The sequence below is a fragment of the Micromys minutus genome, assembly GCF_963924665.1.
Source record: "Micromys minutus genome assembly, chromosome: 19".
In the NCBI taxonomy this organism is placed as follows: domain Eukaryota; kingdom Metazoa; phylum Chordata; class Mammalia; order Rodentia; family Muridae; genus Micromys; species Micromys minutus.
In genome coordinates, this window is record NC_137954.1 from 50,053,285 (window position 1) to 50,065,690 (window position 12,406).

The window sequence follows — 12,406 nt, forward strand, 5'->3', positions numbered from 1 at the left end:
GAACACACTAGATTCCCAAGCAGAGGACCAATTAAGTTCTCTGAGGTCCAGTTCTGTGGATTTAGACTATGTTCTTCCAACTATTGATCCTTGAGCTCATTTGTGGTAGATTTCGGCATTTGCCTCATGGTTTTGGTTTGTTGGCTCATCTCAAAGACTCTAATTAATTAGAATCTTTCTTTAGTAAGTTATCCCCCTGGTAACTGATAGGGGTTAGCACCAGGGAGAAGAGATGCTTCCCACTGTTTATTTTATGTCTAACCCTATTGAGATGGTATGTACCTTTGAGAAAATTAAGTGTGCTGTGTTATAGGATGCACTGTGTCAATTTACATGTGACCTTTGAAACGCAGCACATTTCTTCAGTGTATAAGGTATGAAAATTCAAAGCCAGGTCTTCAATTCCAGCAACATTAATTACTCCCACTGTGCCCCCATTGTACGTTCTCCACAACCCTCTTAGCCCTTCATATCTGCCTAATCAAGTATTTTGCTTGCATGGAACTCTGAGTCGCTCTGTCACTCAGGTGTGAGGGACTCATTTACAGCGCACCTATGCTACCACTAGAGACAGACTCATGCAAGCCTCAGAGGAGAAGCCACAGAGTGGCCTGCCACTGATCCCAGTGCTTCGATGAGAGAGGGACTCTGCGATGAAGAACATGGTTCTGAAGAACTGAAGAGCTGAAGCAAGGCTTTGTCGAGAGAGCAGTCCTTGAGATCATGATGCAACCTATCCCGTTTTTTTCTCATCCCTGTCTCTTATCACATACTCTACTACTGTTGTCTGTTAAGGGGCACACCAAAGGTCCTGGATAGCTACTCATACGAGAGACATTATTCTTGTCAGGATACAATCAAGGCTGCTTACCTCTGCTGTCCCTTGCTTTTCCATCAGGGGTCCATTCTCTATCCAGTGAGTTAGCCTACAGATGAAATGACTAGCATAGTCCATCACTTCCAAAGCTTCATTAAACTGCTTCAAGCAGACTGGATGGTAAACCCTCAAGCTTGTGTGATGACTAGGAGGTGTGCCTAGGTAAAGCCAGGCTTCTGTTAAGATGGCCCCAGTGTAGACCATGCCAGAGGAGTCAGGGGAAGGACTGAAGAAGCTGAAGAGGTTTATAACCCCAAAGGAAGAACAACAATATCAACCAACCAGACCCCCCAGAGCTCCCAGGGACTAAACCACCAAACAAAGAGTACACAGGGAGCAGCCCATGGCTCCAGTCACATATGTAGCATCAATATCATGTCTGGCATCAATGGGAGGGGAGCCGCCTTGGTCCTGTGAAGGCTCAATGCCGCTGTTTAGGGAAAGGTCAGGGCAGGAAGGTGGGAGTGGGGGATGGGATAGGGGGTTTCTGGAGGTGAAACTGTGTTGAAATGTAAATGAAAAACTATTCAATTAAAAAGGGTAAAACAGAAGATAGCTAAGAAACCTTTAAACATTTCCAACATCTTTAACTATGGGGGTGTAATTAAAAGTTCTTTGAGATTTCATCCTACTTCATTCAGAATAGTTAAGATTTAAACAGAGAGAGAGAGAGAGAGAGAGAGAGAGAGAGAGAGAGAGAGAGAGAGAGAACAAAACAACATCAGAAGCTAAATGATGACAAATTTCACTGAAAATGTGGGTAACAACAAAAACTTGCATTATACAGCAAACTCAGCAGTCCACTTTGATATGATATGAAAGGGAAACTCCATTTTAAGATGAGAAACTGCCATGACCTGTGACCTCCTTCTCCCATTCTCTCTATTGTTCTAGAGATGCTTCTTCTGAAAGGATGGAATAAAACCCTATAGCTTCCATGGGAACAAGCTGTTTTGAAAAAGACAAATTTGCATTTTGGTTTTCAGAGAGATTCCTGCTTGTTTTATATGGAAGGTTCAAGTCCTTCCATCAAGCTCCTTTCCCTAAACTATGTGCTTCTCAAGGTTTGAAACCTGCATCGCAGGTACTGGGAAGGAGAGAGGTAGCAACTGGGACAGTTGGCATCCCCTGCGCCCTGCTCAGCAATCACGGGTGCACCGCATGACTAGGCTTCAATCTCTTGTGTATATTTTTCCAGTGAAATTAGTTGCCCGCAAATAAGTAGGGTGCCAAGCTTCTAGGACCATCACAGACAGGGTTCCAAAGGCACAGACAGAAGCACCAAGTGCATAGCTGTGCTGGACAAAAACCTATCCCTGCGTGACCAGCCACATACATGATCACGCACAGTTCCTGCTGTAACTGTCTGCCATGCACATGAGCAGCGCTCAGTAGGTTAGACAGAAGCCTAGAAAACACTGCTTTTGTACGTCTCCCAGTAAAAGTCGTGGATGAGCCCGGTGTGGTAGCAGATGTCCTTAATCCCAGGACTTAGGAGGCAGAGGCAGGTGCAGCTCTGTGAGTTGGATGCCAGGCTGGTCTACAGAGAATTCCAGGTCAGCCAGGGCTGTTTTACATAGGAATCGTAGCTCTTAAATAAATAAATAATTTAAAAAACCAGAAATGAATGAATGAATAAATACATACATAAGTAAGTAAAAAGAGAAAAGAAGAAAAATGGAAAGAAGAAGAGAAGAGAAGAGAAAGAAGGGGAAGGGAAGAGCAGGGCAGAGCAGGGCAGTCTTTTCCTTATCATTATTATTTTTTTCTGCTTGGGACACTGCTTCCAGAAGATTATCCTTGCCTGCTGTGTGGCTAAGAAGCTCTTTCTGTCATGTACTTTTGCTTTCCTCTTGTGCATCTTCTGTTTCTTCCTATCATTTTAGTGGGGTTTGGTCAAGAGCTAGAGAAACCATCCTTTTTTCTTCTCGCTGGTTCTGTCAGAATTGGGCCAGTGCAGTATGGTACATGTGTCTGTTTTGAACAGCCTAGTAAAGGAGGCTGATGTGCTCAGTCTACAGAGTATGTAATAAGCCTCGTGGCCAGGATGGATGATAAAAGGAAGAGAGAGGGAGGGAGGAAGCTAGACTACGAGATGAGGACAGTCAAACAGTCCTGCTAAAATCACTTCAGCTTACTAATGAATGCATTTGCTAGAACTGAATTCATGAGACTCTCCTGATAGTTTACCTCTCCAGCCAAGTTTAAAAAAAAAAGAAAGAAAGAAAGAAAGAAATTGATTCCATGACAGTTACAAGGGGCAGAACTGTCACTTGCCAGGGAGATTAACTTGCTTTGTTGAATGCTGACAGGGACTAGGGAAGGGCAGAAACCACAGAAAATGTTGGCCATTCTATTTCATGGTAACCTTAAAGAGAGAACCAAGAATGAACTAAAGGTGTGCAATTTATGCCAGCTCCAAGTCCACACTAACAGAACCCTGGAGAGTGAATTCCAGCTATTCCTGAAACCAAGAAGAATTTTGGTCACTTTTGCAGAATCTTTGTGTCCAAACTAGTTAGACATTTGAAGGTATGGGCTCTAGTCCTGGAGTCTGAGTCACAAGCGGTGACACCAGTCAAAGGAGGTTAATTGTAATAATGACTGTACCCGGCCTTGGAACACTAGGTCACACTCTCTGGGTAGGAATAAATATAATTGAAGGAAAGACACCAAGGGTCCCTAATGCCAAGTGATGCTTCTGCCAGAGCAGATGGTTTCCCTGTGCAGCTGAGCTCGGGGAAGTCTCGACAGTGTGGTCAGATATGTGAATATTGTCATGGTTGGCTGGTCACCCCCACCCCGCCTTGATTTCTTTTAACTGCCATGTTTTTGCCCTATGCCTTTAGACTGATTTCAAATATGTCTAACATGATCCTCAGTGTCCTTTTAAATGCCACATTGCTTAGGACAAACAGTGCCTTGAAGAAAGCTGCTGTAAATGTATAAAACTAGAGAATGTAAAAAAGTCTAAATGTGTGGATGGATGGGGGGTGGGGCGGCACCTGAAAGAACTCACAACACAGATTATGGTTGTTTTTCCTCATTGTCAGGTTTGACACCTATGGATTCAACCAGCCACTGTTTGAAAATGCATCTGTACGAAGTGTGGGCTTTTTGCTTGTCAATGTTGCCGAACAGCCCCAGGACTATTTACAGAGCATTTACTCATGTTTGTTATTGTAAGGAGTATAGCTATGATTTATGGTATGCAAAAGGAGGGATGCCTGCAGTTTTAAGAAAAATAAAACCCTACAGTATTTTATATCAAGCACTTGGGCATCCATAGATGTGAATTTCTACATGAGTTCTGAATTCTGTCTAGATACCTAGGATTAATTAACCTTTCTCCAAGTTTTAGAGATAAGTTTGAATATGTCCAAAAGGCGTGCGATGACTTGAGAAGTTAGAGAGGAAAGTTAATTTTAAGAGTAAACTTTTATGGTAAGCCCAGTGACTCACAAGTAAGAAGTATTTGAAAAGCTGCCGAGTTCCTTTCTCCTGATTGCAGGGCTTTGGAAACTCCCTTTAAAAGGGATAAGCATGGCATTTGTCTTTCCTTCAGCCTGGTTTTTAAGTTCTTAGGAATGGGGAGTAACAGACTGGGGCCTGTCCAAATCCTACTGGAACACACCTCAAATTTCCTGGGGCTACCTAAGTGAAGCAGTTTGCTGGGCTCTGTTCTTATAGGGGGGGAAGATGACAGTCCCACCTTCCAGTGAATTCTTCCACGCCTGTTGGAAAGAGCCACTGGTTTATATTTTATTCTTCATGCCTTTGAGATCTTGGGATGCAAAAATTTCTATAAACCACAAAGCCTATTACTATTTTAAGTACCTGCATTTTCCAGAAGGAACGTGCTGGCTCCCTGCAGGAGAAACAAGCAGAGTAGGCTTTGGGGCTGGCACACTGTCTTTAGTGACAAAGAAAGAAAGGCAGAGACTGTCCTGTTCTCTCTGCTGTAGAAAATGTGTCTCAAGCTAGTAAAGCAGAGCTCATATTTCCAGGAAGCACTTGTCACACTCTGCCACACAATCATGGGGCCTGTCCTGGGGCCAGAGGAGTGTGTGGGGTATGACCAGGACCAAAAGAAAAAGAATAGCAAGCTCTAAGCACACAGAAAGTGTGATGATAAAATTCACTTTCAGGGATGTGCTTGGGAATGACTTGTTCTTTCTCTTAGGGGCTAGTTTCATGTCTGAGAAGGAAAGAAAACTACTTTGGCTTACTTCTATTTAAAAATGTACGTGCAGTTTGAGGGAGCACCTGGTACTTGTGGTGAAAATATTTGGTTCTATTTCCCTATTGTCATCTCTCTTTGAGATTTTTGTCCTCATCCCTCTGTTTGTGTCCTTGTCAGGATTGACAAGCATCCATGTGTTACCAAGTGACATGAAGTTCTTGCTTGAATAATCATGGTGAAAATCCAGGGTATTTCAAAGCACATTATTGACTCAGAGAACCACCCACTAGATTGAATTCTTCTGATTAACATTGATTGACAGCATCCTTAAGGGGCTGGGGCTTAAGCCAAATGGTCAGGTCTGCCCGTGTCCCTCCTGCAGCTCTGACACTGGGATCTTTTTTCCCATGGCTGCTATGATATGGATTAAGGCTTTTCTTGTTGATAGCAAAAAAACAAAAAACAAAACAAAAAAAAAAAAAAAAAGAGAAAAAACAAAAACGCTCAAGTAAAGACACACAGACAGACAGACAAATACCCACAGCAAAGGAGGAGAGACACTAGTGAGAACTGTTCGCTCTTTCCTTTACCAGTGCCACCCTTGTATGCATCTGCCTTCAGGTCCAGTACTGACAAGGCATCGCTCCTAACATGCTCAGAATGAACAGGGCGTTTTATATAAGCACTGAAACCATGCCTCTATCTCAGTGTGTGCAGAGGCCATTGAGAATGTGGTAATCTGGGATGGCAAGAACAAACAGTTCCTTATGATGGGGCAAGCTGAATGAACAGGAGGTCCTATCCCTACTTCTCCTCAGTCCTAACGAGTGAGTCCAGAAATCCCACATGAAAGGCTCAACTGCAGTCTGCTCGGGAAAAGGAAGGAGACTGGAGAGTTACCTGGAAATGACATTCACACAGTGAGCCCATGACTAGGTAGTTAGTTCTCAAGTGAGGCTTGATAAATCACTAGCTAAACCTTTCCTGATAGCCTTGACGGTTTCCTGTGCAAGGCAATTCCCGTCTTTTCTTCAAATCTTAGGCATTTACTTATTATCCGTATTTTAACCAAGGGACAGAACTAATGCGGCTTCACCACTCAGAGTGGAGCAGAAAGAGTTCCATCTTAAAAACAGGCATACACATGCATTTAGCTGCTGAACAACTTAATGAAATGGAACATATCACCTTAAAAAACGACAGAATGCTGGCCTGGTTAGTTATTTATGATTTTTCAGAATCTCTTTTCCAACGGGAAAACATAATGCTTTCCACAGCAGTTCTACGATACTCTCCTAAAGGATCGTGATATTATTAGCTGAATATGATACAGCTTTGCAAGAAACCTGTAAGAAGCTGTTTCACAAACAGTTCCCATGAAACTGTTGTGATCAATGAACAATTGCCCAGAAATACTTGAATTTTTACAGCACCTATATACACTATTTATTCCTATGAGACACAAGATTCTAACACGTATTTGTGTTTTATTTACACAACACAGGGCAGTCTAGATATTTAACATCCCATGAGTCTTTATATCCAGCATCTCAAATGACTCCAGATTCCATATGCCTGGTGACAAAGTAAGTGTGGTTCCTGTGACATTATTGTTCACTGGTCCACCATCTCTGGTCCAGCTGGTGTTGCCTTTAGTGTGGATAACAGTCTTTCGTGAGTGCTCCTCACCCAACGTTCATGGCTATGATCAAACTGCCCATCCATTTACATTTTTCACAATGTGTTTTGTTTCCTTAATCACATTTGTGCACGAGTCCCATGTCTGTGTGTATACATATACACATGTGTAGCCTTCATCTTCACGGAGATCCTGAGCTGTTTAACATAGCTACAGGCATGGATTCAGGAGCAGCTATACCTTACATAAAGTGGAATCGGAAGTTGTCACCCTTTTTCACTGGCTCCATAACTTTAGAGGAAGAAATAACAATTTCTTGGAACCAATTTGTTTAGTGACACTCATAGTCTGGGGTTCCCTCATGTCTGCAGACGCGTCCTGTAACGCCTACAGCAGCTTTTCACTTACCCTGTTTTCAGTTTTGTAAGGCTTTTCTAACTTCATTTCGACCACTGTGTATGATTTCCTTTGAGTTTCCTAATCTTAAAAATCCCTAATTTTCTTCATATACTCACTCAAAAAAAAAAAAAAAAAAAGCCATCTAGCTATTTATGCATGGCATAAAGGCCCAGATTTTATACTACCACCAATACACGATTATTGCTAAGCTTTCCTGTAAAGCCTGCAAACATTGCAAGTACAGACTGGGAAGACCTTTCCATACAGCACAGAGAACATGGCTGCCTTGCTTCCGTGATGATGGTGGAGATGGCAGTGAGAACAAAATGCCATTCTGCTGAAATGTCCCATACGGGGTGCAGCGCGTCCTGCCAAGTCTACAGACTGGGCAGTCCGTTATCAAAGGGAAAGTCAGGGCAAACCATTAGTGTCTAGTGCCCTGCCAAACAATTATCGTAAGAAGTGCTGGTGAGCCTCATGTGAATCGGTCCTGAAGTACAGGAGATGTGACACCACACACTCACAGGGTTTCAGTACAGGAGGTGTGACACCACCCATTCACAGGGTTTCAGTACAGGAGGTGTGACACCACATACTCACAGGGTTTCCCTCTATTGACGGTTGTTCTGACTCTACTTATTGGGACGAAAACAGCACTCAGATGCAAAGTGGACTTCACACGGCCCAGGGGCAAAAAGAGTCAAAGAACAGCAACAAGTCACTACTAAAATGTTGCCGAATTCAGATCCATAGATGGGGTCTCGAAGCCGTGGTATGACAGACATGTGACACATGACATGGACACACTGTGGAAGCCAGTTCTTCCTTGACAGTGAAAACTGAGGTTTGGGCTCTACTGAAACAAAAGTTACTTCTGTCGCTCTTTCTGAAGTGTGAGGTGATCGTTAGGAAATTCGTGTGTTGGCCTTATGTTGATGGGATAGAAAATATGTGCAAACTAAAAGTACAGTGTGCGTGCTTCTGATGTACTTGCCTCACTGAAGGCACAGGGTGTGTCATACTGCCTATTCTAAGGTTGAAATATTGACAAGGCAGAAGTCGCACCATTTCATCAGAATAAATGTGCTCTTTTCACACTCCATTCTTTGTCCCTCCCGTACTTTCTCTGTGTCATATTCTCCCTTCTGTCCACAAAGATTTTTTTTAAAAACTGGTTGAGTATAACTAGCCCCTGAAATAAACGTATAATTCAAGGAAAAAGAAGTAGAAAAATGGATCCAATTAAAATGATGAAAATCTTTAATTTTTATTTAGGTATAGTTGTACGGACACGTGTATATACAAATACAGATCGTATGGATTTGCGTGTGTGTGTTTTAATTTTTTTTTTTTACATTTTCTATTATGTTTATATAATGTCAGCATTTCAAAACAGCACTGGATGAGGAGGTGCGAAGGACGGCAGGGCAGGGGGTCAAGCGCGGGGCTGCACAGAAGGAGCTAGACTTCACACCCAGACACACACACGATGACGGGCTTCAATGCGGTGTCGAAAGTAAGCATGGAACACGGATTTTTGACTCATGGGTAACCTCCAACATGGCAGTATCTATTAAGCTGTACAAACAATGGGAGTGAGCCCACTGTAGGGAGATTGCGTCTCACATCCGAGCGGCTCTGGGGCAAATGCGTGGGAAGAACTCAGCGATGCCAAACCAGAGACAGACCTGCCCATTCAAGGCTCTGAGGGAAAATAGAATGTGGGAGTGGGGTGAGAGCTCGAGAGAGAACGAGAGGGAGCTCAAAAGAGAGCGAGGGGTGGGGGAGTGAGGGGTGGGAGAAACAGGCAAACGGGGGTGTTGGTGGTGGAAGTGGTTTTCAAAAGAAAATCTGGTGACCACAACTCTGAGAGCAATGAATGGTAAGGAGTTTAGAACTGTTTTTCTAATTTTGTGAAACTAATAAAATGGCTGCAGCCGTTGCTAAGGCACAGGAGAAAAACAGAGTCCCTGAAAGCCCACAGGTACTGTGACTCTTCCTTTCACAAAGACGCAGAGAGGGAAACAGCCCACTGAGCCTTCCTAAAGGGACTGGTCTGCATCCTGAGTCTGAGCCGCACTTGATACTCACAAGACTTCCTGGGGGAGAATGACAAACAGAAAACCAAAGCACAGAACCATTTCTAAGTTATCTAACCCTTTTCAAACCACATGCTTGGGGTGGGGGAAGGACCACAGAGCTCCGACATCAGCCCTTGAAAACACGGAGGACAAAATGTCAATCAAAGCAGTCCTGTTGTTTCTGGTCCCATGACGATGGAGCTGTAAGATGGAGTGGTACAGTATGAAGTTCCAGTCACTTGTGACTTCTCAGCCATGTATACATTGGATGTTTCAAAGCCTCAATGCATGTTTTGTATCCTGAAAGTCTGTTTTCACTTACAAAAGACATAAGAATCAAATTAATACTTTATTATCAAACACTATATACAACAGAGGTTGCTAATAATACAGAATTAAAGAACCAAGTTTTTTTTTTTTGTGTTTTGTTTTTTTTAAGATTTTAACTTTTCTTTCCTCTGCCACCCAAGAAAGTAAGTACAAAACAATAGTCTAAAACTAACAGGAACTATTACCTGGTCTATTAAAGGATACACGGTATCCACTGCACAGACAGATCTTTATTCCCTGCTTCATGTTGCAAAGCCCTTGGCAACCAGGGGCAAAGGTCGCTGGGGTTTGAGCAACTGGGGCTGAGGGGTTCCAGGGCTTCCCTTCCTGTTCTTCCATTGTTTTAAAAATTAAACCAACTACCACGCTGCACTGACATCCTAAGCCCACAGAGGATTGTAACACCACCACAAAAAGCCACCAGCGCATTTTTGGACAAGATAAAAACTGTCTGACACCAATTGTCTTGAAAACTCTGCACAAGCGCATTAGCTAAGATTATGTCACAGGTAAAAAGCGTATTTGTCTACTGGCATATGGTTTTTCTTTTTTGCTTTTTTAAAACTTAATCATCGGTGGCATGGCCGTGAAGTAAAGGGGTCTAGTTGCTCGGGGGAAGTAAAAGACAATGACAGATGGCCATGAGGAACTATTTCGTCATTTCTTAGAGACAAATGCTAGAATCACAGAACTCACCATTTCTACCATGACATTAGGACAGCTAATGTCGTTAGGACTAACTGGAGTTACCACAGTATCACTTGGTGTCCTTGACTGTAGCTCATGCAGTATTATCTTGGTTCCATCGATCCATCTTAGAAGGGCTTTTTTGGTTTTTGTCCCTTTAGTGAAATCCCACAAACCCACAAACCTGTAACTATTAATAAAAGGAACACATGTAGCTACCACTGACAGTACCGAGCACAAACAAAGGAAAGGAATCCAACGCTTTGACGTTCTGTGTTGGTGACATGGTGGTGTCTTCTGTGATGAGGGAAGAGGACTAACTATATAACTTTGAGGCTGGCGACTCTGGTCACATGGTTCAGGTGAGAGCAGACTCCAGTTGCCTTCACTCCAAAGGGACCAGGTAAGTGAGCCCAGCTTACATTCCAACGTGTGTACAACTCTCTAGGGTGCAGTTCGGCCACAGACGCCTTTCACTCACACATTTTTCTAGTTTGAAACCACTCACAATTCTAAGCAATTTCCGATTCATGAGGTCCATCTATAATGTGAACTCTTTTTTTTTTTTTTTTTTTACATATACATCTTAAAAACAGATATATAAAAAAATCCTTACTTTTTTTTTAAACTGGAATGCTTTCAGTTTTTCCCATTACATGATCATTGCATTTACTGACTTGGTTTTTAAAAAGGCATGGTTTCTATTGTGTCGTGCAATAGCAAAAGTCTAGATCCCCTTTCCACTAGTCTGACATTGTCTCTGTCTAGGCTTTGGGATTTAAAGTTCCTGACACCCCACCAGGAAAAACCCCACAGCTTGCGTTTCCTGGCAACTAGCTGGAACAGCCCCTTGGGCCAGGCTAAGGTTCTTTAATCAGGGTCACCCTGTGTTCATTCTTCTGCCCCAGCCCTACTATGAAACAAGATAACCCCTGTGTTTCTAAATGTATCAAGGGATACCACTTTTTCTCACAAGTTTAAATAGGACAAGCATATATACTCACTCTCAGCATAAAGTATATCTAAATAATGTATTTTCTATTCTAGTGGATTTTTAAAAAAATATTTTGTCAAAGTCTTTGGGACTCCATCTTGTTTATCTCCCACAGATAAACACATGTTCCCCCTACGCTTTAGGCTGTGTCAGAAAGGGAAAGGATATATAAAATCAACACTTGAAATTTCTTATTCCAAACTTTGGAATTTTTATTCCAAATTTCCCTTTAGCCCTCCCAAGTAGTGCTGACTGACTCTCCTGGTGACAGGGGTTTGTGTCTGAGTCCCCCGTGGTCATGGAGCACGGAGCGGAACGTGGGTATCGGGTGGGAGTTGGAGAAAGGCCACAGCACACTGGAGCTCCAGCAAAGCCAAATCGCACCTCCTCTGGCCAGACTCTCTTTCCTTATACAGACTGTCCCCAGAGGAGTAGCCGAAGCTATTCCACTCTCTACTCATCAAACCTGGCTTGGCAGCCTCGGGGAAGGTCACTTTATTCATAAAAAAATGCCTGTTAGAACTCCTAAAGAGAAAAAAAAAAGTTGTAGCACCATGGTGAACTGTATTCAAAGGAAAAAATAAAAAATAAACCCTCAGGTGTGCACAGCCCGGTCACTAAAAGTTAAAGGCACTCACACCCCCAGCAACAGATCGCTTTCTCTGTATTAGCATCCCTGCATCCAACCCTCCTTCTGGTAGAAGAGGCTTCCTAGACACAGCCCAAGTTTTGCTGGCAAAAAACAAAAATCAAAACAACTCCCCCCCCCCAAAAAAAAACCCAAAAAACGCTTTAAGACAGTCCCATTTGATGAAATAAAAAACAGTATCTGAACCTTTGAGAAGCCTGCTCACTCTACACTCCTAGAGGATGTAGGATAACATTGCTATTCTTAACGGCACCCCTGTGGACCTAACAGGCCAACACCACGCTCGACACAATCGTAAGTACTGTATAGAGAGACCACCCTCGCAGGCCTGGACATTGTAGGCAGCATCTGCCGCTGTTCTTGTGTGCATCCGGTCGACACCCTGAGCTAACTTACAGAGGTGAGCTCTAGAGGAGAATGCACAGGAGGCAAAGACCCTCTGCTGTCACTCAGACAATCTGCATTTCTATCTGGACTCCATTTAATTGGGAAGGGGGTGGGAGGAGTCAAGGGCAAGGGGTGGGGGGGGGTGAAGGAGGCAGCAACTAGTTAACCACCCCCAACAAC

General features: G+C 43.2%; 1 pseudogene across 1 annotated transcript in view; it reads left to right on the forward strand.

Moving 5' to 3' along the window:
• Positions 1-12,406, forward strand: part of LOC308433277 (high mobility group protein B1-like) — a 567,491-nt pseudogene that overhangs the window by 215,430 nt on the left and 339,655 nt on the right. The window lies entirely within an intron of this gene.